At 38.1% G+C, this 23,710-nt stretch overlaps 1 protein-coding gene across 1 annotated transcript in view; it reads right to left on the minus strand.

Annotated features, from left to right (window-relative positions):
- The window catches only part of LOC135205258 (uncharacterized), a 108,495-nt gene that overhangs the window by 55,435 nt on the left and 29,350 nt on the right, over nt 1-23,710 (minus strand). The window lies entirely within an intron of this gene.

Here is a 23,710-nt window from a genome sequence, read left to right on the forward strand (position 1 = left end):
TTAAGTATATCAGTTTTCAAGGTGAGAACGTTAAATGAAATGCACTACAACCAGAAAATAAAAGGAGCAGAGATCTTCAGCATGTAATGGGACCTCCAAAATACCCAAGAACATCATATTAAGAAGAGGATAAGGCGAGTTGCGCAGACGTCGATTTTTTCCAACTCTCCCGCGCATGACGTCATCGGTGGCCGGCTAGGCGGGAGTTTTCCTGAATTCGTGACAATTCTCGAGGTTTTTGGAATTTAACACGTTAATGCGGAAATGGACAATATTTGAAGTGAAAAACTAATGAGCTTCTACCGTTTACCCAAAGCTAACGAAATGTTTTAGGAGGAAGTAGACGAACATCTGCAGTATAGTAGCGGCCAAATTTTTTTTTTTTTTTTTTTTTTTTTGTAGTGACATTTCAATAAGGGCAAGAGCGTCTTCGGTTATTTTCAACAGAACGATTATACAAGAAACCTACAAACCTCAAGCATGAATTGTCTAACTACCACCCTGCAACTGCGAGAGAACTGAAGGAAGATGCCATATATACCGAGCCAACGTTTACACCTTGACTTCAGTTTGGTTTAGCCTAACTGCTACCTTTAAAATTGTGGATAAATATGTTAATACAGAGTTATAGGTATACTTTTATCAACTAGAGTACACGAATATATCTTCCGTTAAGTTCCTTATGCAAATAAACCATATTTCACTGGTTAGGAGTGATATAAGATTGAAATTAGGCCTAGACCTATATGTTCTTCATAACAGCCAGGAGGATATACTAGTCAACACGAGAGAGAGAGAGAGCGTTTTGCACAACTGAATGAACCATAGGTCTATAAGGATAATTCTAGTAATTAAAGAGCATATACAGTATCAATATATCCCATTCAATATTAACATGGACAACTGGAGATAGACCTAGACCTACGCATATTTGTTGAGAATAACTGCAAAGAGAAGATGCTAGGCAACACGAAAGAGAGAGAGAGAGGGGACAAAATTTTATTAGAATTGTTTACATGTTTGGTAAAGGTAGTGGAAGACTGTGAGACAGAGAGAGGGAGAGAGAGGACAAAATTTTAGAAGAATTATTTTCATGTTTGGTAAGCCGAGAGTCATGGCAGTATCCAGTGTACTCGATAATTAGTTTGTTTATATTTTTTTTTTTAGTTGCATGGTTTTTATTAGAATAAAAATATTAAACGCAAAAGGGAAACAATCATTGCACAGTAAAGATAATAAAAAAAATGGAAACAAAAAAATGAAAGAAAAATAGTTCCGTAGCTTTTTGATCGAATTCCGGCATTAATAAGGGAGTGGTATATGTTGTTGTTGTTGTTGTGGGGTTAGGAAAGGTCTATAGAAAGGCCTGAAAAGGTCTGAAAAAGGTGTTTTGTATTGAGTTAAAGGCGCAGGAATTTTAGGATAGGATAATTATGATTTATTTATTAGAATGAAAAGGTAAAAAAAAAAATAAAGTGCAAGCTAAAATGAATACGCTATATTTTATTTCTAATATAATATAGCGTATTTATTTTAGTTTTCGTTGGTGAAACAATGCTCTACTTGACCGTAGATTTGTATTTTATATGTAAGTTTACGAAGATGATTATGATGTTAACGAATATAGTGCTGTGAACTCGTGGGGGCACCAGTATCTTCTTGCATCTTGCGACATACTCTGAAATTTTAGTTGTTTCTGATCTATACTGTTGATCCTGAATATATTTAATGATTTACTTGTAAATTTAACTCTGTGCTTATTACCCTAACTTCTTACCGAAGCTGTCACCTCCGCGGAGCCTTACTTTCCAAATTAACCCTTAAACACCGAAGCGGTAAAAAAAAAATGTCTCCCGTGTGCCAGAGGTGTTTCAGATTGAGCGCGGGAGCGGAAAAAATATTTTTTTCAAAAAATCACAGCGCGCTTAGTTTTCAAGATTAAGAGTTCATTTTTGGCTCCTTTTTTTGTCATTGCCTGAAGTTTAGTATGCAATCATCAGAAATGAAAAAAACTATCATTATCATATATAAATAATGCGATATATGATAGCGCAAAAACGAAATTTCATATATAATTGTATTCAAATCGCGCTGTGCGCGAAACGGTTAAAGGTAACAAGTTACTTTTTTTTTCGTTGTAATATAAACTAAATTTCAATCATTTTGGTATATAACACATTGTTAAACGATAAAAGCAACACAGAGAAAATATTATCACAAAATAATGCATGAATTCGTAACGCGCAGACGTAAACAAATATTTTTTTCAAAAATTCACCATAAATCTAAATATTGTCCTAGAGACTTCCAATTTCTTTCAGAATGAAGACAAATGATTGAATATTACTATACTATAAGAATATTAGCTTACAAATGCAGTTTTCGACCATATCTGACGAGTTAAATTTGACCGAATGTCGAATTTTTTTATATATATTTTTTATATGCAATTATTTCGGAAATAAGAAAAAGCTAAAACTTTCAAATATTTTTCGTTTTATTCTACATGAAATTGCACACATTTTCATATATAAAACTCTATGAAATGCCTAATATGAAACGGAGCAAATATTCCGAGAATGGGACGTACACATTTCGGAGATTTGTGGCGGAGAATCCGCGCGCGGATGGAAGGAAAGTTTTTTTTTTAAATTCACCATAAATTTAAGTATTGTGCTAGAGACTTCGAATTTGTTTCAAGATGAAGATAAATGACTGAATATTACTAGAATGTAAGAGTTTTAGCTTACAATTGCGTTTTTCGACCATTTCGGTAGAGTCAAAGTTGACCGAACGTGGTTTTTTTTCTATTTATCGTGATTTATATGCAAATATTTCAAAAATGAGAAAAGCTACAACCTTCAATTATTTGTTGTTGTATTCTACATGAAATTTCGCACATTTTCATATATAAAACTTTATGTAACGGCTAATTTAAAATGGTGCAAACATTACCACAATCGCACGTATGATTTTTTCGGAAGAGTTACCGCGCGGACGTAAAGAAAATTTTATTTTTTTCATAAATTCACCATAAATCGAAATATTGTGCTAGAGACTTCCAATTTGTTTCAAAATGAAGGTAAATGCTTGAATATTACTAGAATATAAGCGTTTTAGCTTACATTTGCGTTTTTCGACCATTTCGGTAGAGTCAAAATTGACCGAAGGTTGAAAATTTGTCACTTATCATTTTTTATATGAAAATATTTCAAAATTGATAAAAGCTACAAACATGGGTTGTTTTTAGTTGTATTGTGCATGAAATTGCGCACATTTTCATATATAAAACTTTATGTAACAGCTAATTTAAAATGGTGCAAACATTACCACAATCGCATGTATGATTTTTTCGGAAGAGTTACCGCGCGGACGTAAGGAAAAAGTTTTTTCATAAATTCACCATAAATCGAAATATTGTGCTAGAGACTTCCAATTAGTTGCAAAATTAAGGTAAATGATTGAATATTACTAAAATATAAGAGTTTTAGCTTACAATTGCGTTTTTCGACCATTTCGGTAGAGTCAAAGTTGACCGAAGGTTGAAATTTTGGCACTTATCGTTATTTATATGAAAATATCTCAAAATTGATAAAAGCTACAATCATGAGTATTTTTTTGTTGTGTTCTACATAAAAATGCGCACATTGTCATATATAGAACTTTATGTAACGGCTAATTTAAAATGGTAAAAAAATTATGTCAAAGTGACGAAATAATTTCCGAGATGTGTCACAGATACTTTTTAGTGCGGCAAGAAAGAAATTCGCGCTTGCGCGCCTGCGTAACGATTGTAAAACAAAAACAAAACACCTTGATCCGTGAACTCCCAGCATCCCCCAAGGCGCGTGATTCAAGAGTTTTCGGCTGGTAGGCCTAAAAGTATTTTTCCGCGAATTTTTAAAAAAACTTTTGTATGTCGACGTAAAATACGTCCAGTCGGCACCCGAGAGACAAAAAATGTCGACGTAAAATACGTCCAGTCGGCGTTTAAGGGTTAACGACCATTGAGTCTATAAAAAAAACTCTGTTTTTTTTCATCTGTTCATCCGCCTGTGGTGTTTTTTATGGTAACACTGCGTCCCGGGCTTTAGATAGTTACGCTGTTTGTAAGTTTTAGGTAAATAAAAGGATATCTGGGTGTACATTTGCAACTGAAAAGTGTTTTAATAATTTACTGTATGCGAATTACACCGTTAATACTCGAAATAAGATATTATAATCGTTGAATGTAAGCTGAATGTAACTATCTAAAGCCCGGGACGCAGTGTTACCATACAAAAACACCACAGGCGGATGGACAGATGAAAAAAAAAAAACAGTACTCTCGCGCCATGCATTAAAACAACACAGTGAATAACAGCAATGGGAATTGAATGAGTAGTCAGACTACAGGGGAACTGTATAGAAACTATGAATAGATAGAAAAATATAGAAATTCATGAGTAAATAACGATGAGAGTGAAACTTAGGCCTAGTACATCTGAGCGAGTGAACTTAACCTCTGATAACTGTGGAAGTGCTGTATCAACAAGGCGCGATCAGACCTCAAGCTCACGCGGGGCATGTGCTAAAATCTACGGTCAAGTAAAGCGTCGTTTCACCAAGGAAAATTGAAATAAATACGCTATATTTTATTAGAAATAATTGTTCTGTACTGTTTAACGTACACATTGTTTAGTTTTTACGTTTTTATTCTAATAAATGAATCATAAATAGCATATCCTAGAATTCCTATTTCTTTAACTCAACGCGAAACACGTTTTTTAGACCTATAACCCACCCATAAGAACAACAACAGCAACAACAAAAAAGAACAACAAATAGTTTGTAGGCTTATTTCCCGAGTACGCGAAAATATTGTAATTATCATTATTATTATTATTGGTTGTTGTAGAAGTTGTAACTTACCTGCTGGCCACACGACCAATTCAGAGACATTCAGGATGACGTCACTGTCCAAAATGGGGCGGTATATGACCACGGCCTTCTCTGCAGGTGGGGATGCCCCCGCTTCTCCATAGCACGTCATCCGGACGGTGTAGTTTCCTGCCTGTAAAGGGGGGTGGGGGGCGGGAGGGAAATTTGTTAGGCGTTCGCCATGCGCTGTTATTTCCGTGACATTAGAATATATTTTTATAATATAATTACCAAGACTATTTTTTTTTATTTTAGCAGAGAAATGTAAAGATAGATTTGTTATTTGTTATTTTTTTTTAACATTATAGCTGTATGTTGTTTATAACAGATATCCGATCAAAGCAGCATCACTTCTAAAGTTGAACCACTATACATACATACACATATACTATGTGTATATATGTGTGTATACACACACATATATATATGTGTGTGTGCTTTAACATGCCCGTAAAAACCGTAGATGAGCTAACTGAAACAACGTCTTTCAAAAAAAAAAACAAAAAATAATAGAGATGTCAAAGATTTATAGATGACGAACTTTCGTTTGCCAGTGTTGCCAACCGTGTGGTAATTACCCTATGCATAGGGTAATTCAGCCTCAAATCTGGGTCTGTAGGGTAACGGGGTAATGCCACGAAATCTGAGCAAAATGTATGGTAATTTCAAGATGCTTGTCTTGTATTTTATTAAAAAGTAACCAATGGACAACAAATTTATTAATATTCATATCTTACGGCCGGACGTAGCGCAATTGGATAGTGAGAGTAGGGTCATTTCAGTGCCTAGGTAGGGTAGGGAGCTCTTAGATGGTTGGCAACACTGTCGTTTGCTAACGAACGAAATTTAAAGAAATCAGTCTTGAGTTATCCTTTACTCACCGAGGTGAACACGTAGTTGATGGAAGGACTAGTTCCTCGGACGGTGGCGTTCCCAACGACCAGCTCGAACGACGAGGCATTTCCGGAAGCGACCACGGCGCTGAATCTGACCTCGGCGTCAGTCTTCAGAATGTCCGTCGGCCATTCCGGGGCGTCTGCTGCCTCTTGCGCATACTCGATCAGGATGTCATCCAGGGTCAGGTGGTCCACGACGCGGATCTATATTCGGGGAGAATCGGGGAATTGGGAATAATTACGTGGGGGAGAATAAAAAGAAGAAGCCATAGAAAGCCTTTTCGAACTCCTTGTCTTTGCCTCGCGAAGTTGTGGAGTTTGGGTTGGACGTACTTTGGCGGTGTAGTACTATGCTCCTATTATACTCGCGTGCTCAAAGATACAGCTTTAAAAACAGTAGCATAGACTGAAGAAGACATTGTTTACATTGCTCGTCCTCTTCTTTTGTAATTTATAAGCTTTACGGCCTAACTTCAACAGTGCCAAGTTAGTCAAAGGTGTAACTGTTTTTATGCGCCTAAAATACTCGCATGCTAAAAGATTCAACTTTGAAAACATATCTCATCTTCTTCTCCTTCTTCTACTTCTAAAAATTTATAAATCTGAAGATTACAGATACGAAAATAAATACCTCATAAAAAGATGCCTCATGAGCGGCCAAAATGTCATAGAATGACGTCGCGGGACAGTGAAATGGTATAGTGATTAATAATGACCGGTATATCAGTTACGAAGCTGTGAGGACACAACAGTCGAGATTTTAATTGTATTGATGTAAAAGAAATGCTCATGTTTTAAATACATTAATGAATGGCTCGTGGCTGTGGTAATGATGAAAGTGAATATAGCTATGACTATGCTCATAATGAGGGTGGTTACGAATATGATTATGGTGAATGAGCAGATGGAAATGGTAATGAGGGTATGAGTATAGTAATGGAAATCTGGGTGTAATAATGGCAATGAGGGTATGAGTATTTTAATAAACATGTGGGTATGATAATGGCAATGAGGGTATGCGTATGTTAAGGGAAATTTGGAAATAATAAAAGTAATGATGGTATGAGTATAGCAATGGAAATCTGGGTATAATAATGGTAATGAGGGTATGAATATATTAATGAAAATGTTGGTACAATAATGGCAATGAGGGTATGCGTATGTTAATGGAAATATGGGTATAATAATGGCAAGGAAGGTATCAGTATAGTATTGGAAAATCTGGGTATAATAATGGCAATGAGGGTATGAGTTTAGTAATGTTAAATATGGGTATAATAATGGCAATGAGGGTATGAGTTTAGTAATGTTAAATCTGGGTATATATGGTAATGGCAATGAGGGTATAAATATCGTTTGATTCAGCCAGCCTCATGCTGGCACGGGCTCTTGCTTCACAGCAGCCCGTAACAGGGTATAAGTATTATTATGGTCAAAGATGTACGGTAAAAGGACCGACGGGAATTAAATTATAAAATCTAATGTAAAATATGGAATGGTGTAATTAGCAGTGTATGCTAAACCGAAATATATCACCATAAGTATTTTTTCTTATAACCTTCTATTTTGTTTCTTTCGTTTACCTTATTTTTTTTTTTCTACCTCGTTCTCCGAATTTATCTTATTCTTATTTCGACCCATAGTGGTTTTTTCAGTGGTGGTTTTTGACGCACTGTGGTTTTGTTAGCGGCAGTTTTCGATGCATAGTGGGTTTTTTTAGCGGCAGTTTTCGATGCATAGTGGTTTTTTTTCATTGGCAGCTTTCAATGCATAGTGGTTTTTTTTAGCGGCAGCTTTCGATGCATAATGATTTTTTTAGCGGCAGCTTTCGATGCATAGTGTTTTTTTTTAGCGGCAGCTTTCGATGCATAGTGGGTTTCTTTTAGCAGCAGCTTTCAATGCATAGTGGGGTTTTTTTTAGCGGCAGCTTTCAATGCATAGGTGGGGTTTTTTTTTAGGCGGCAGCTTTTCAATGCATTAGGTGGTTTTTTTTTTTGTTTTTTTTAGCGGCAGCTTTCAATGCTATAGTGTTTTTTTTTTTTAGCGGCAGCTTTCAATGCATAAGTGGGTTTTTTTAGCGGCCGCTTTCAATGGCATTAGTGGGGTTATTTAGCGGCAGGCTTTTCCAATGCCTAGTGGGTTTTTTTTTAGCGGCAGCTTTCAATTTTGCATAGTGGGTTTTTTTTAGCGGGCAAGCTTTCAATGCATAGTGGGGTTTTTTTTATTTTTAAGCGGTAGCTTTAATGCTTTAGTGGGATTTTTTTTTAACAAGTCAAGCTTTTCAATGCAATGGGTTGGGGTTTTTTAGCGGTCAGCTTTCAATGCATAGGTGGGGTTTTTTTTAGCCGGCAGCTTTCATGCATTTTAAGTGTTTTTTTGTTCATTGGCAGCTTTCGGATTTTTTTTGCAATGGTGGGTTTTTTTTAGCCAGGCAGCTTTCAATGCATAGTGGGGTTTTTTTTAGGCTTCCGAGCCTTTCAATGCATAGTGGGTTTTTTTAGCAGCAGCTTTCAATGCATTTTTAGTGGGTTTTTTTAGCAGCCAGCTTTCAATGCCAATAGTGGGTTTTTTTTTTTAGCAGTAGGCTTTCAATGCATTAGTGGGTTTTTTTTTTAGCAGCAGCTTTCAATAGCATAGTGGGTTTTTTTTAGCACAGCTTTCAATGATAGGGTTTTTTAGCAGCAAGCTTTCAAATGCATGTGGGTTTTTTTTAAGCAGCAGCTTCAATGCATAGGGGTTTTTTTTTAGCAGCACTTTCAATCATAGTGGTTTTTTTAGCAGCAAGCTTTCTAATGCATAGTGGGTTTTTTTTGTTAGCACAAGCTTTCAATGCATTTAGTGGGTTTTCTTTTTAACAGCAGCTTCAATGCAATGTGGGTTTTTTTTAGCGCAGCTTTCCATGGGCATTTTTTTAGTGGTTTTTTTAGCACAGCTTTCTAATGCATTAGTGGTTTTTTTAGCGCAACGCTTTACCAAATGCATAAGTGATTTTTTTAATGGCAGCTTTCCAATGGGCATTTTTTTTTTTTATTGGGTTTTTGTTAGGCGCAGCTTTCAATCAAAGTGATTTTTTTTAGCGGCAAGCTTTCAATGCAAATATGTTGTTTTTTTAGCGGCACCCCCTTCAATGCCATAGTGTTTTTTTCCCCCCCAGTGGCAGCTTTCTATGGGGCATTTTTTTTTAGTGGGTTTTTTTAGCATGCAAGCCTTTCAATGGCAATAGTGGTTTTTTTTATAGCGGCAGCTTCAATGCATTTATGGGGTTTTTTTTAGCAAGCAGCGTTCAATGCCATGAGTGGGTTTTTTAGCGGCAGCTTTTTTCAATGTGTATGGTTTTTTTTACGCAGCCTTTCAAATGAAAAAGTGGATTTTTTAAGCCGGCGCTCTTCAATGCATAGTGGGTTTTTTAGCGGCAGTTTTCAATGGCATTTAAGTGGGTTTTAGCGGCAAGCTGTTCAATGCAATAGTTTTTTTTTTATAAGGGCGGCAGCTTTTTTCATGCATAGTGGTTTTTTAGTGCAGCTTTCAATGCCATAGGGTGGGTTTTTTTTAGCGGCAGCTTTTTTTTCCAATGCATCAGGTGGTTTTTTTAGCGGCAGCTTTCAAGTGCATAGTGGGGTTTTTTGTTTAGGCAGGCAAGCTTTCAATGCAAATAGTGTTTTTTTTTTAGCGGCAGCTTTCAATGCAAATAAGTGTTTTTTTAGCGGCAGCTGTTCCAAATCAATAGTGGGTTTTTTTTTTAGCTGCAGGCCTTCAATGCAAAGTGGATTTTTTTTACGGCAGCTTTCAATTGCATAGTGGTTTGTGTTTTAGCGGCAGTTCAATGCATAGTGGGTTTTTTTTAGCGGCAGCTTCCAATGCATAGTTGTTATTTTGTTAGCGGCAGCCTTGTCAATGCATATGAGTTTTTTTAGCGGCAGCTTTTCACTTGCATTTAGTGGGTTTTTTTAGCGGCGTCAATGCAATAGTGTTTGTTTTTTAGCGCAGCTTTCAATGCGAATGTGGTTTTTTTTAGCGGCAGCTTTCAATGCATAGGGGTTTTTTTTAGCGGCAGCTCTCAATTGCAATAGTGGGTTTTTTTAGTGGACTTTCAATGCATAGGGGTTTTTTTTAGCGCAGCTTTCAATTGCATAGGGATTTTTTTACGTCAGCTTTCAATGCCACTAGGGTTTTTTTAGCGGCAGCCTTTCAATCATAGTTGGGTTTTTTTAGCGCAGCTTTCAATGCGTAGTGGTTTTTTTTTAGCGGCAGCTTTCCAATGCATAGTTGAGTTTTTTTTTAGGCGGCACTTCAATGCATAGTGGGTTTTTTATTAGCGGCGCCTTCGTGCATAGGGGGGTTTTTTAGCGGCAGCTTTATGCATAGTGTTTTTTTTTAGCGGAGCTTTCAAATGGCATAGGTAGGATTTTTTTTCAAGTGGCAGCTTTGAATGTATGCTGAGTGGGGTTTTTTTTAGCCAGGCAGCTTTCAAATTCAAATAGTGGATTTTTTTTAGCGGCAGCTTTCAATGCCATAGTTGGGTTTTTTTTAGCGGCACTTTCAATCATAGTTTTTTTCAGTGGCTTTCAATTTGCGATGCAGTGGGTGGGTTTTTTTAGCAGGCAGCTTTCAACTGCTGTAGTGGTTTTTTTTAGCGGCAGCTTTCATGCCAAATAGTGGGTTTAGTTTTTTTTTGAAGGTTTTTAGCGCAGCGTTTCAATGCATAGTGGTTTTTTTTAGACGGCAGCTTTTCAATGTGTAGTGAGGTTTTTTTTTAGCGGTCAGCTTTCAATGCAAATAGTTTTTGATTTTTTTAGCGGCAGCTTTCAATGCATAGTGGTTTTTTTTCTTAGTGGCAGCTTTTCAATGCATAGTGGGGTTTTTTTGTTTAGCGGCAGCTTTCCAATGCATAGTTTTTTTTTTTTGGTTTTTTTTAGGCGGCAGCTTTCAAATGCCATAAGTGGGTTTTTTTTGAGTGGACAGCTTTCCTAATGCATAGTTGGTTTTTTTTTTTTAGCCGGTAGCAGCTTTCAATGCATAGTAGTTTTTTTTTGTTTTTTAGGCGGCAGCTTTCAATGCATAGTGGGTTTTTTTTTTAGGCGGCAGCTTTCTTCAATGCCTAAAGATGGATTTTTTTTTTTTAGCGGTGCAGCTTTCAATTGCCATAGTGGTTGTTTTTTTTTTTAGCGGCAGCTTTCCAATGCACTAGTGGGTTTTTTTTAGCGGCAGATCTTTCAATGCTAAATTGGTGTTTTTTTAGGCGGCAGCATTTCGAATGCCATAGTGGTTTTTTTTTAGCCGGCAAGCTTTTCAATGCATAGGTGGGTTTTTTTTATTTAGCGGCAGCTTTTCAATGCATAGTGGTTTTTTTTTTTAGCTGGCAGCTTTTCAATGCCATAGTGGGTTTTTTGGTTTTTTTTATCGGCCAGCTTGCAATGCATAGTGGGTTTTTTTTAGGGCGGCAGCTTTTTTTTCAATGCATAGTGGTTTTTTTTTTAGCGGCAGCTTTCAATGATAGTGGGTTTTTTGTTAGCGGCAAGCTTTCAATGGCATAGTGGGTTTTTTTTAGCGGCAGCTTTTCAATGTCGTATTGGGTTTTTTTTTTTAAGCGGCAGCTTTCAATGCCTAAAGTGGGATTTTTTTTTAGCCGGGCAGCTTTCAATGCATAGTGGGTTTTTTTAGCGGCCAGCTTTTCAAATGCATAGTGGGTTTTTTTAAGCGGCAGCTTTCATGCGTAGTGGTTTTTTTTTAGCGGCAGACTTTTCCAATGCTTTGGAGTTTTTTTTAAGCGCAAGCTTTTTCAATGCATAGTTTGGTTTTTTTTTCTAGGCGGCAGCTTTCGAAATGCATAGTGGGGTTTTTTTTTAGGCAGGCCTTTCAATGCATAGTTGGGTTTTTTTTAGTCGGCAGCTTTTCAATGCATCGTGGTTTTTTTTTTTGTTTTAGCGGCAAAAAAAAAAAAAAAGGCCTTTTTTTTTTTTTTTTTCAATTGCATAGTTGGTTTTTTTTTAGCGGCAAGCTTTTCAATGCATAGTGGGTTTTTTTTAGCGGCAGCTTTCAAATGGCTATAGTGGGTTTTTTTTTTAGCGGTCCAGCTTTTCAATGCATAGTGGGTTTTTTTTAGCGGCGCTGGGTTTTTTCAATGCAAGTTGTTTTTTTTTTAGCGGCAGCTTTCAAGTGCCATAGTGGGTTTTTTTTAGGCGGGCAGCTTTCAATGGCAAGTTTGTTTTTTTTTTAGCTGCAGGCTTTCCAGCTTTTCGTGGGTTTTTTAGCGTCAGGCTTTCAAATGGCTCGGTGTTTTTTTTTGAGGGGGGGCTGGCAGCTTTCCAATGCATAGGGGTGGTTTTTTTTTTTTAGCGCAGCTTTTCAAATGCATAGTTGGTTTTTTTTTTAGCTGCAGCTTTCAATGCATAGTGGGGTTTTTTTTAGCGGCAGCTTTTCAATGCCCTAGTGGTTTTTTTTTTAGCGGCATCTTTCATGCATTATGGGTTTTTTTTTTAGCGGCAGCTTTTCAATGCACATAGTTGGTTTTTTTTTAAGGCGGCAGGCTTTCCAATTTGCATAGTGGTTTTTTTTAGGGCAGCTTTCAATTCATAGTGGGTTTTTTTTAGCGGCAGCTTTCAATGCCTCGTGGAGTTTTTTTAAGCGGCGCTTTCAATCATAGGGTTTTTTTTTGGGTTTTTTTAGCGGTAGCTTTCAATGCATTTAGTGGTTTTTTTTAACGGCCGCTTCAATGCCATAGTGGATTTTTTTTTTTAAGCGGCAGCTTTTCAACTGCATAGTGGGTTTTTTTTCAGTAGGCAGCTTTCGAATGCCCCCCCCCCCATAGGGTGGTTTTTTTTTAGCACAGCTTTTTTTTCAATTGCAATAGTGGGTTTTTTTAGCAGGCAAGCTTTCATGCATAGTGGTTTTTTTTAGCAGGCAGCTTTTCCAAAAAAAAAATTTTTTGCATAGTGGTTTTTTTAGCAGGCCAGCTTTCAATGCGTAGTGGGTTTTTTTTTAGCGGCAAGCTTTCAATGCATATTGGGTTTTTTTTTTTTTAGGCAGGCAGCTTTCAAATTGCATGTGGTTTTTTTGGCGCTTTTTTTTAGGGCTTTCACAATGCATTTTTAGGTGATTTTTTTTTACGGCAAGCTTTCAATGCATAGGTTTTTTTTGGGTTTTTTTTAGCGGCAGCTTTGAATGCAAAGTGGATTTTTTTTAGCGGCAGCTTTCATCATAAGGTTTTTTTTTGTTTTTTTTAGCGGCAGCTTTCAATGCATAGTGGGTTTTTTTTTTGTTTTGCAGGGGCAGGCTTTCGATCAGTAGTGGGTTTCTTTTTAGTCAAGGCAGCTTTCAAATGCATAGTGGTTTTTGTTTTTAGGCGGCAGCTTTCAATGCAATAGTGGGTTTTTTTTATTTTTTTCGGGAATCAGCTTTCAATGCATAGTGGGTTTTTTTTGATTTTTTTTTTAGCGGCAGCTTTCAATGCATGGAGTAGGTTTTTTTTAGCGGCTCGCTTTCAATGCAAAGTGGATTTTTTAGCGGCAGCTTTCAATGGGCATTTTTTTTATTGGGGTTTTTTAGGCGGCAGCTTTTATCAATGCATAGTGGGTTTTTTTTAGTCGGCAGCTTTCAAAAAATGCAAGTTTTTTTTTTTAGCGGCAGCTTTCAATTCATAGTTTTTTTTTTTGGTTTTTTTAGCTGGCAGCTTTCAATTTTGCAATAATGGTTTTTTTAAGCGGCAGCTTTCAATGCATAGGTGTTTTTTTTTTTAGCGGCAGCTTTCAATGCATAGTGGGTTTTTTTTTTGGGGCAAAAGCTTTCAATGCGTAGTGGTTTTTTTAGCGGCCAGCTTTAATGCTAGTGGGGGTTTTTTTTTTAGCGGCATCTTTTCCAATGCATAGTGGTTTTTTTTAGCTGCAGCTTTTCAATGCTAAAGTGGGGATTTTTTTTTTAGCGGCGAGCTTTCAATGCATCGTGGGTTTTTTTTTTTTAGCGGCAGCTTTCATGCATGTGGTTTTTTTTAGTGGCAGCTTTCAATGCATAGTTGGTTTTTTTTTAGCGGCAGCGTTTCAATGCAGTGGGGGTTTTTTTAGCGGCAGCTCTCAATTTGCATAGTGGGGTTTTTGTTTTTTTAGCGGCAGCTTTCAAGTGCATTTAGTAGTAGCGGAGCTTTCAGCATAGTGGTTTTTTTAGTTTTGGCAGCTTTCAATGCATAGTAGCGGCAGCTTTCAATGCAATTAGTTTGGTTTTTCTTTTTTTAGCGGAGCGGTTTCAATGCATAGTGGGTTTTTTAGCGGACAAGCCTCAATTTGCATAGCTTTCGCGGAGCTTTCAATGCATAGTGGGTTTTTTTTAGCGGCAAGCTTTTCCTTCAAGAATAGGGTTTTTTGGGTTTTTTTTAGCGGCAGCTTTTCAATGCATGGATTTTTTAAGAGGCCGGCTTTCAAGGCAAAGTGGTTTTTTTTTAGCGGCAGAACTTTCAATTTGACATAGTGGGTTTTTTTTAGTGGCAGCTTCCAATGCATAGTGGTTTTTTCTTTTCGCGGCAGCTTTCAATGCTATAGTGGGTTTTAAGCCGGTTTAAGCTTCAATTTGCGTAGTTTGGTTTTTTTTAGCGGCAGCTTTCAATGCAAAGGGTTTTTTTTTTTTGGGATTTTTTTTAAGCGGCAGGCTTTCAATGCATAGTGGGTTCTTTGTTAGGCGGCAGCTTTCAATGCAAGTTTTTTTTTGGTTTTTTTAGCGGCAGTTTCAATTGCATAGTGGTGTGTTTTTTTTAGCGGCAGCTTTCAATGCATAGTGGGTTTTTTAGCGGCAGCTTTCAATGCATAGTGTTTTTTAGCGGCAGCTTTCAATGCATAGTGGGTTTTTTTAGCGGCAGCTTTCAATGCATAGTTGTTCTTATTAGCGGCCAGCTTCAATGCATAGTGGGGTTTTTTTAGCGGCAGCTTTCAATGCATAGTGGTTTTTTTTAGCGGCAGCTTTCAATGCATAGTGGTTTTTTTTTTAGCGGCAGCTTTCAATGCATAGTGGGTTTTTTTAGCGGCAGCTTTCAATGCATAGTGGGTTTTTTTTATCGGCAGCTTTCAATGCATAGTGTTTTTTTTTAGCGGCAGCTTTCAATGCATAGTGTTTTTTTTTAGCGGCAGCTTTCAATGCATAGGTGGTTTTTTTTATTTTTTAGCGGCAGCTTTCAATGCATAGTGGGTTTTTTTTTAGCGGCAGCTTTCAATGCATAGGATTTTTTTGTTTTTTTAGCGGCAGCTTTCAATGCATAGTGGGTTTTTTTTTAGCGGCAGCTTTCAATGCATAGTGGGTTTTTTTAGCGGCAGCTTTCAATGCATAGTGGTTTTTTTTTAGCGGCAGCTTTCAATGCATAGTGGTTTTTTTTTAGCGGCAGCTTTCAATGCATAGTGGTTTTTTTTAGCGGCAGCTTTCAATGCATAGTGTTTTTTTTTAGCGGCAGCTTTCAATGCATAGTGGGTTTTTTTAGTGGCAGCTTTCAATGCATAGTGGGTTTTTTTAGCGGCAGCTTTCAATGCATAGTGTTTTTTTAGAGGCAGCTTTCAATGCATAGTGTGTTTTTTTTAGCGGCAGCTTTCAATGCATAGGATTTTTTTAGCGGCAGCTTTCAATGCATAGTGGGTTTTTTTTAGCGGCAGCTTTCAATGCATAGTGGGTTTTTTTTAGCGGCAGCTTTCAATGCATAGTGGGTTTTTTTTAGCAGCAGCTTTCAATGCATAGTGGGTTTTTTTTAGCAGCAGCTTTCAATGCATAGTGGGTTTTTTTAGCGGCAGCTTCCAATGCATTGTGATTTTTTTTAGCGGCAGCTTTCAATGCATAGTGTTTTTTTTTAGCGGCAGCTTTCAATGCATAGTGTTTTTTTTAAAGCGCAGCTTTCAATGCCTATGAGTGGGGCCCCTTTCATGCATTTGTTTTTTTTTAAGCGGCAGCTTTCACTGCTAGTGTTTTTTTTTTTTAGCGGCAGCTTTCAATGCATAGTGTTTTTTTTTAGCGGCAGCTTTCGACGCAGAGTGGTTTTATTTTTAGCGGCAGCTTTCAATGCAGGTGGTTTTTTTAGCGGCAGCTTTCGACGCAGAGTGGTTTTATTTTTAGCGGCAGCTTTCAATGCATAGTGGGTTTTTTTAGCGGCAGCTCTCGACGCAGAGTGTTTTTTTTCCAGTGGCGGTTATTTGACGCATAGTGGTTTTTTTTCAGAGGCGGTTATTTGACGCATAATGGTTTTTTTTCCAGTGGCGGTTATTTGACGCAGAGTGGTTTTTTTTCCAGTGGCGGTTATTTGACGCAGAGTGGTTTTTTTTCCAGTGGCGGTTATTTGACGCATAGTGGTTTTTTTTCCAGTGGCGGTTATTTGACGCAGAGTGGTTTTTTTTCCAGTGGCGGTTATTGACGCATGTGGTTTTTTTTGTCAGAAGGCCGTTTTATTTGACGCATATGGTTTTTTTTCCAGTGTGCAGTTAGTTGACGCAGGTGGTTTTTTTTTCCAGTGGCGGTTATTTGACGCATAGTGGTTTTTTTCAGAGGCGGTTATTTGACGCATAGTGGTTTTTTTTCCAGTGGGCGGTTATTTGGACGCGATAGTGGTTTTTTTCAGAGGCGTTTATTTTGACGCAGAGTGGGTTTTTTTTTCTAGAGGGCGGTTAGTGTGACCAAATTGGTTTTTTTTCAGAGGCGGTTTATTTACGCAGAGTGGTTTTATTTTTGCGGCAGCTTTCAATGCATAGTGGGTTTTTTTTAGCGGCGCTCTCGACGCAGAGTGTTTTTTCATTTCCATTGGCGGTTATTTGACGCATAGTGGTTTTTTTTTCAGAGGCGGTTTATTTTGAGACGCATAAATGGTGTTTTTTTTCCAGTGGCGGTTATTTGACGAATAGTGGGTTTGTTTTTTTTTCCAGAGCGGTTTATGACGCATAGTGGTTTTTTTTTTTTTCCAGTGGAAGGTTATTTGAGCTAGTGGTTTTTCCAGTGGCGGTTATTTGACGCATAGTCCAGGGAGGTATTTGACGCCAATAGGGTTTTTTTCCAATGGCGGTTATTTGACGAATAAGGGTTTTTCAGAGGCGGTTATTTGACGCTATAGGGTTTTCTTCAGTGGCGGTTACTGGAAGACAGAGTGGGTTTAAGAGGCGATTGACTGCAGAGTGGTTTCTTTTTCAGAGGCGGTTATTGGACGCAAAGTGCATTTTTCAGAGACGGTTAGTGACGCATAGTGGTTTTTTTCAGAGGGCCAGGTTAATTTTGGATTTTTTTTGCCAATAGGTGTTTTTTTCAGGGAGCCGGTATTTGATGCATAGTGTTTTTTTTTCAGGGCGGTTATTTGACGCATAGGTTTTTTGGTTTTTTTCAGAGGCGGTTATTTGACGCATAGTGGTTTTTTTTCAGTGGCGGTTATTTGACGCATAGTGGTTTTTTTCAGAGGCGGTTATTTGATGCATAGTGGTTTTTTTCAGAGGCGTATTTGACGCATAGTGGTTTTTTTCAGAGGCGGTTATGTGGACGCATGTGGTTTTTTTCAGTGGCGGTTATTTGACGCATAGTGGTTTTTTTTCAGAGGCGGTTATTTGATGCATAGTGGGTTTTTTTTCAGAGGCGGTTATTTGACGCATAGTGGTTTTTTTTCAGAGGCGGTTATTTGACGCATAGTGGTTTTTTTCAGAGGCGGTTATTTGACGCATAGTGGTTTTTTTTTTTTCAGAGGCGGTTATTTGACGCATAGTTGTTTTTTTTCAGTGGCGGTTATTTGACGCATAGTGTTTTTTTTTCAGAGGCGGTTATTTGACGCATAGTGGTTTTTTTTCAGTGGCGGTTATTTGACGCATAGTGGTTTTTTTTCAGAGGCGGTTATTTGATGCATAGTGGTTTTTTTTCAGTAGGCGCGTTGTTATTTGACGCCATAGTGGTTTTCAGAGGCGGTTATTGACGCATAGTTGTTTTATCAGAGGCGTTATTTGACGCATAGTTGTTTTTTTTTTTTCAGAGGCGGTTATTTGACGCATAGTGGTTTTTTTTCAGTGGCGGTTATTTGACGCATAGTGGTTTTTTTCAGCGGCGGGGGTATTTGACGCAATAGTGGTGTTTTCAGAGGCGGTTATTTGAGCAGAGTGGTTTTTCAGTGGGAGGTATTGACGCATAGTGGTTCTTTCTTCCTAGTGGCGGTATTTGACGCATAGTGGTTTTTTCAGAGGGCGGTTATTTGAACGCATAGTTGTTTTTTTCAGAGGCGGTGTATTTGACGCATAGGGTTTTTCAGAGGCTGGTTTTTATTGACGCGTAGGTTGGTTTTTTTTCCAGTGGCGGTTTATTTGGACGCATAGTGGTTTTTTTTTTCTCCAGGGTGGCGGTTACTTTGACGCAATAGTGGTTTTTTTTCAGAGGCGGTTATTTGACGCATAGTGGTTTTTTTTCCAAGTGGCGGTTTATTTGGAACGCCCAAATTTAGGGTTTTGGGGGGTTTTTTTCCAGTTTGGCGGTTATTTGACGCATAGTGGTTTTTTTTTTTCAGAGGCGGTTTTATTTGACGCATAGTGGGGTTTTTTTTCATTTGAGGCGGTTATTTGTCGGCCTTTTTTTTTTTCGTGGTTTTTTTTTCATGGCGGTTATTTGACGCATAGTGGTTTTTTTCAGAGGCGGTTATTTGACGCATAGTGGTTTTTTTTCAGAGGCGGTTATTTGACGCATAGTGGTTTTTTAAGTTTTCGGTTATTTGCCGCATTTTTTTTTAGTGGATTGTTTTTTCAGTTGGCGGTTTATTTGACGCATAGTGGTTTTTTTTCAGTGGCGGTTATTTGACGCATAGTGGTTTTTTTCAGAGGCGGTTATTTGACGCATAGTGGTTTTTTTTCAGTGGCGGTTATTTGACGTATAGTGGTTTTCCCAGAGGCAGTTTTTGACGCATAAATAGTGGTTTTTTAAGCGGCAGCTTTCGACGCGAGTCAGTGTAGGTGAATCACTTTTACTCCGTCTTAAGTACCATCCCTCAAGGATTAAATGTTCCTAAACGAAATGGTCATTTCACAGATTCCCAGGAAATTTCATGTAATCCCTGATTTCACATACTTACCGTAAAATATATGTCTTTATCTGTATGAAATAAATGACGATCGCGCTACTTCTGCAATAACTATACTATAAATTTACAATATTCATACCTTAAATAAAGTAAAAATCTTTAATGCTTGAAAAAAAAAATTTTAAAATTGGTCATTTTCCCAGAACAAGCACCGTTAGGGACATATTTTATCCCGACGAAGGCTGAAACCAAAAGATCAAATTCACTGAAAAATGTGGGTGGTTATCAAAAAGCAGTTATCAGCAACGGGAAATCTTTGCAGTAGCAAAAGCCAGTCACCAAAGAGCATTTTACAAGCTAATAAAAAAGGAAAATGTCTGGAAAGAAAATTGGTGCTCTCCAAGTCTATCTCGAAAAGCTTTGTACAAGGTAATAGTCAGTAATCCATAAGGATGTTGGTATTTGAAATGGCCGCTGGAAGAGCATTTGCACTGTAATGATCAATTTAGATATGTCAAGACTATTGCAAAAGGCTACTTCAAACAGCATTTCAAAGGCAATGCCAAGTGAAGAGTAAGAAGTGGGCATTTTGAGGCAGCACTACACAAGGTGAAGATGACCCATGAATAAGACAGATCTATTAAAACATATTTCAAAAGAGTAGCAACAAGACAATAATGAACTGTTAAGAGGGGTAAAAAAAAATTGAGAATAATATTCACCATGAGCAAGTACATTGAAAAACTCAGTTCCTCAGAAAAATTATTATGCAATTAGAAAGATAATATTTTCTAATATAAATTTACCCTTACAGGACTCTAATGTAAAAAAATGGAATGGTGTAATTAGCAGTGTATGCTAAACCGAAATATAACACCATAAGTATTTTTTCTTATAACCTTTTATTTTGTTTCTTTCGTTTACCTTAATTTTTTTCTTTTATCTCGTTCGCCGAATTTATTTTATTCTTATTTCGAACCATAGTGGTTTTTACAGTGGCAGTTTTCGATGCATAGTGGTTTTTTTTAGTGGTAGCTTTCGATGCATAGTGGGTTTTTTCAGTGGAAGCTTTCAATGTATAGTGTTTTTTTTTAGGCGGCAGCTTTCATGAATAGGTTTTTTTTTAGCGCAGCTTTAGTTGGCATTTTTTTTAGGTGTTTTTTTTAGCGGCAAAGCTTTCGATTGCATAGTGGTTTTTTTTAGCGGCAGCTTTCGATGCATAGGTTTTTTTTTTTTAGCGGCAGCTTTTTTTCGATGCATAGGTGGAGTTTTTCAGTGGCCCCAGCTTAAATGCATTTAGGTTTTTTTAGCGCAGCTTTCGATGCATAGTGGTTTTTTTTAAGCGGCAGCATTTCGATGCCCATAGTGTGTTTTTTTTAGCGCAGCTTTCGATGCATAGTGGATTTTTTTTGACCAGTTGGCGCTTCGAGGCATTTAAAAGTGGTTTTTTTTAGCGGCAGCTTTGATGCTAGGTTTTTTTCAGCGGCAGCTTTTTCGGATGAATAGTGGGTTTTTTCAAGTTGGCAGCTTTCTCGATGATAGTGGTGTTTTTAGCGGCAGCTTTAGATGCATAGTGGGTTTTTTCAGTGGCAGCTTTCGAGCATAGTGTTTTTTTTAGCGGCAGCTTCCGATGCATAGTGCGGTTCTTTTACGTGGCCGCTTTCGAAGCTAGTGTTTTTTTTAGCGGAGCTTTCGATGCATAGGGTTTTTTTAGCGGCAGCTTTCGATTGCATAGTGGTTTTTTTTGAGCGGCAGCTTTCGAGCATAGTGGTTTTTTCAGGGCAGCTTTCGATGCATAGTGGGTTCTTCAGAGGCAGCTTTCGATGCATAGGGGGTTTTTTTTTTAGCGGCCAGCTTTCGATGATAGTGGTTTTTTAGCCCGGCAGCTTTCGAGCATAGTGGTTTTTTTTCAGTAGGCAGCTTTCGATGCATTAGGGTTTTTTTAGCCGGCAGCTTTCGCATGATAGTGTTTTTTTTTAGCGGCAGCTTCGATGGCATAGTGGGTTTTTTCAGTGGCCAGCTTCGATGCATAGTGGTTCTTCAGAGGCAGCTTTCGATGCATAGTGTTTTTTTAGCGGCAGCTTTCGATGCATAGGTTGTTTTTTTAGCGGAGCTTTCGATGCATAGTGGGTATTCAGTGGCAGCTTTCGATGCCATAGTGGGTTCTTCAGAGGCAGCTTCGATGCCTAGTGTTTTTTTGCGGCAGCTTTCGATGCATAGTGTTTTTTTAAAGCGGCTTTAGCTTTCGATTGCATTTTAGCTGTTTTTTTTAGCGGCAGCTCGTTTTTTGGAGCCGGGCCTTTCGGGATGCATAGTTTTTTTTACGGCAGCTTTCGATGCATAGGTTTTTTGCGCAGCTTTCCATGCATAGTGGGTTTTTTCATGGCAGCTTTAAATGCATAGTGGTTTTTAGCGGCAGCTTCGATCATAGTGGGTTTTTTTTAGTGGCACTTTCGAATGCAAGTGTTTTTTTTAGCGCAGCTTTCTATGCATAGTGGTTTTTTCATCAGCTTTCGTGCATAGTGTTTTTTTAGCCGGCAGCTTTCGGGCATGTTTTTTTAAGTTTGTTTTTAAATAGCCCCGGCAGCTTTCGAGGCATAGGTTTTTTCCATGGCAGCTTTTGATGGCCATAGTGGGTTTTTCCCGGCAGCTTTCAGCCATATTGGTTTTGGTTTTTTATTTCAATGTTTTGCAGCTTTCGATTGAATTAGGGGGTTTTTTACGGAAGCTTTCGATGTCATAGTGGCGGGTTTTTACGTGGCCGCTTTCGATGCAATAGTGTTTTTTTAGCGGAGCTTTCGATAGTTTTTTTTGCATAGGTTTTTTTTAGCGGCAGCTTCGTGGCTAGTGCATTTTTTTTAGTTTTGTTTTTTTTAGCGGCAGCTTTCGATGCATAGGTGTTTTTTGTTTTTTCAGTGGCGCAGCTTTCGATGCATAGTGGTTTTTTTTCTTTCATAGCAGCTTCGATGCATAGTGGTTTTTTTAGCGGCAGCTTTCGATGCATTTATTTTGATGCATAGTGTTTTTTTAGCGGCACTTTCGTGTAACGGGATCGTGCATAGTCAAAGAGTCAAGTTGGCAGCTTCGATCATAGTGTTTTTTTTTTAGGCGGCAGCTTTCGATGCATTTAGTGGGTTTTTTTTTTAGCGGCAGCTTTCGATGCATAGTGGTTTTTTTCAGTGGCAGCTTTCAATGCATAGTGGGTTCTTCAGAGGCAGCTTTCGATGCATAGTGGTTTTTTTAGCGGCAGCTTTCGATGCATAGTGTTTTTTTTAGCGGGAGCTTTCGATGCATAGTGGGTATTTTCAGTGGCAGCTTTCGATGCATAGTGGGTTCTTCAGAGGCAGCTTTCGATGCATAGTGTTTTTTTTAGCGGCAGCTTTCGATGCATAGTGTTTTTTTTAGCGGCAGCTTTCGATGCATAGTGGGTTTTTTCAGTGGCAGCTTTAAATGCATAGTGTTTTTTTTTAGCGGCAGCTTTCATGCATAGTGGTTTTTTTTAGCGGCAGCTTTCGATCATAGTGGTTTTTTCAGTGTAGCTTTCGATGCATAGTGGTTTTTTTTTTTAGCGCAGCTTTCATGCATAGTGTTTTTTTTTTGCGCAGCTTTCGATGCATATGGGTTTTTTCAGTGGCAGCTTTCGATGCATGTGGGTTACGGCAGCTTTCAATGCATAGTGGGTTTTTTTTAGTGGCAGCTTTCGATGCATAGTGTTTTTTTTAGCGGCAGCTTTCGATGCATAGTGGGTTTTTTCAGTGTCAGCTTTCGATGCATAGTGTTTTTTTTTAGCGGCAGCTTTCGAGATAGTTTTTTTTTTAGCGGCAAGCTTTCCGATGCAATAGTGGGTTTTTTTCAGCGGCAGCTTTCGATGCATAGTGGTTTTTTTCTTAGTGGCAGCTTTCGATGCATAGTGGTTCTTCCAGAGAACAGCTTTCGATTCATATTGTTTTTTTTTAGGCGCAGCTTTCAATGCATAGTGTTTTTTTTTTAGGGAGCTTTTCGATGCATAGTGGTTTTTTTCAGTGGAACTTTTCATGCATAGTGGGTTCTTCATAGCACTCGATGCATGTGTTTTTTTTTTAGCGGGCAGCTTTCGATGCATAGTGGGTTTTTTTTTTAGCAGCTCGGATGCATAGTGTTTTTTTTAGCGGCAGCTTTCGATGCATAGTGGTTTTTTTCAGTGGCAGCTTTCAATGCATAGTGGGTTCTTCAGAGGCAGCTTTCGATGCATAGTGGTTTTTTTAGCGGCAGCTTTCGATGCATAGTGGTTTTTTTTTTTTAGCGGCAGCTTTCGATGCATAGTGGGTTTTTTTTCATGGCAGCCTTTCGATGCATAGTGGTTCTTCAGAGGCAGCTTTTCGATGCATAGTGTTTTTTTTTTAGCGGCAGCTTCGATGCATAGTTTATTTTAGCGGCAGCTTTCGAAATGCATAGTGTTTTTTTTTTTGTAGCGGCAGCTTCATGCACAGATGTTTTTAGTGTTTTTTTTAGCAGCAGCTTTCAATGCAGAGTGGGTTTTTTTCAGTGGCAGCTTTCGATGCATAGTGGGTTTTTTTAGCAGCAGCTTTCGATGCATAGTGGTTTTTTTAGCGGCAGCTTTCGATGCATTGTGGTTTTTTTTAGCGGCAGCTTTCGATGCATAGTGGGTTTTTTCAGTGGCAGCTTTCGATGCATAGTGTTTTTTTTTAGCGGCAGCTTTCGATGCATAGTGTTTTTTTTTAGCGGCAGCTTTCGATGCATAGTGGGTTTTTTCAGTGGCATCTTTCGATGCATAGTGGGTTCTTCAGAGGCAGCTTTCGATGCATAGTGTTTTTTTTAGCGGCAGCTTTCGATGCATAGTGTTTTTTTTAGCGGCAGCTTTCGATGCATAGTGTTTTTTTTTAGCGGCAGCTTTCGATGCATA

The sequence above is a fragment of the Macrobrachium nipponense genome, chromosome 49 (assembly GCF_015104395.2).
Source record: "Macrobrachium nipponense isolate FS-2020 chromosome 49, ASM1510439v2, whole genome shotgun sequence".
Classification (NCBI taxonomy): Eukaryota; Metazoa; Arthropoda; class Malacostraca; order Decapoda; family Palaemonidae; genus Macrobrachium; species Macrobrachium nipponense.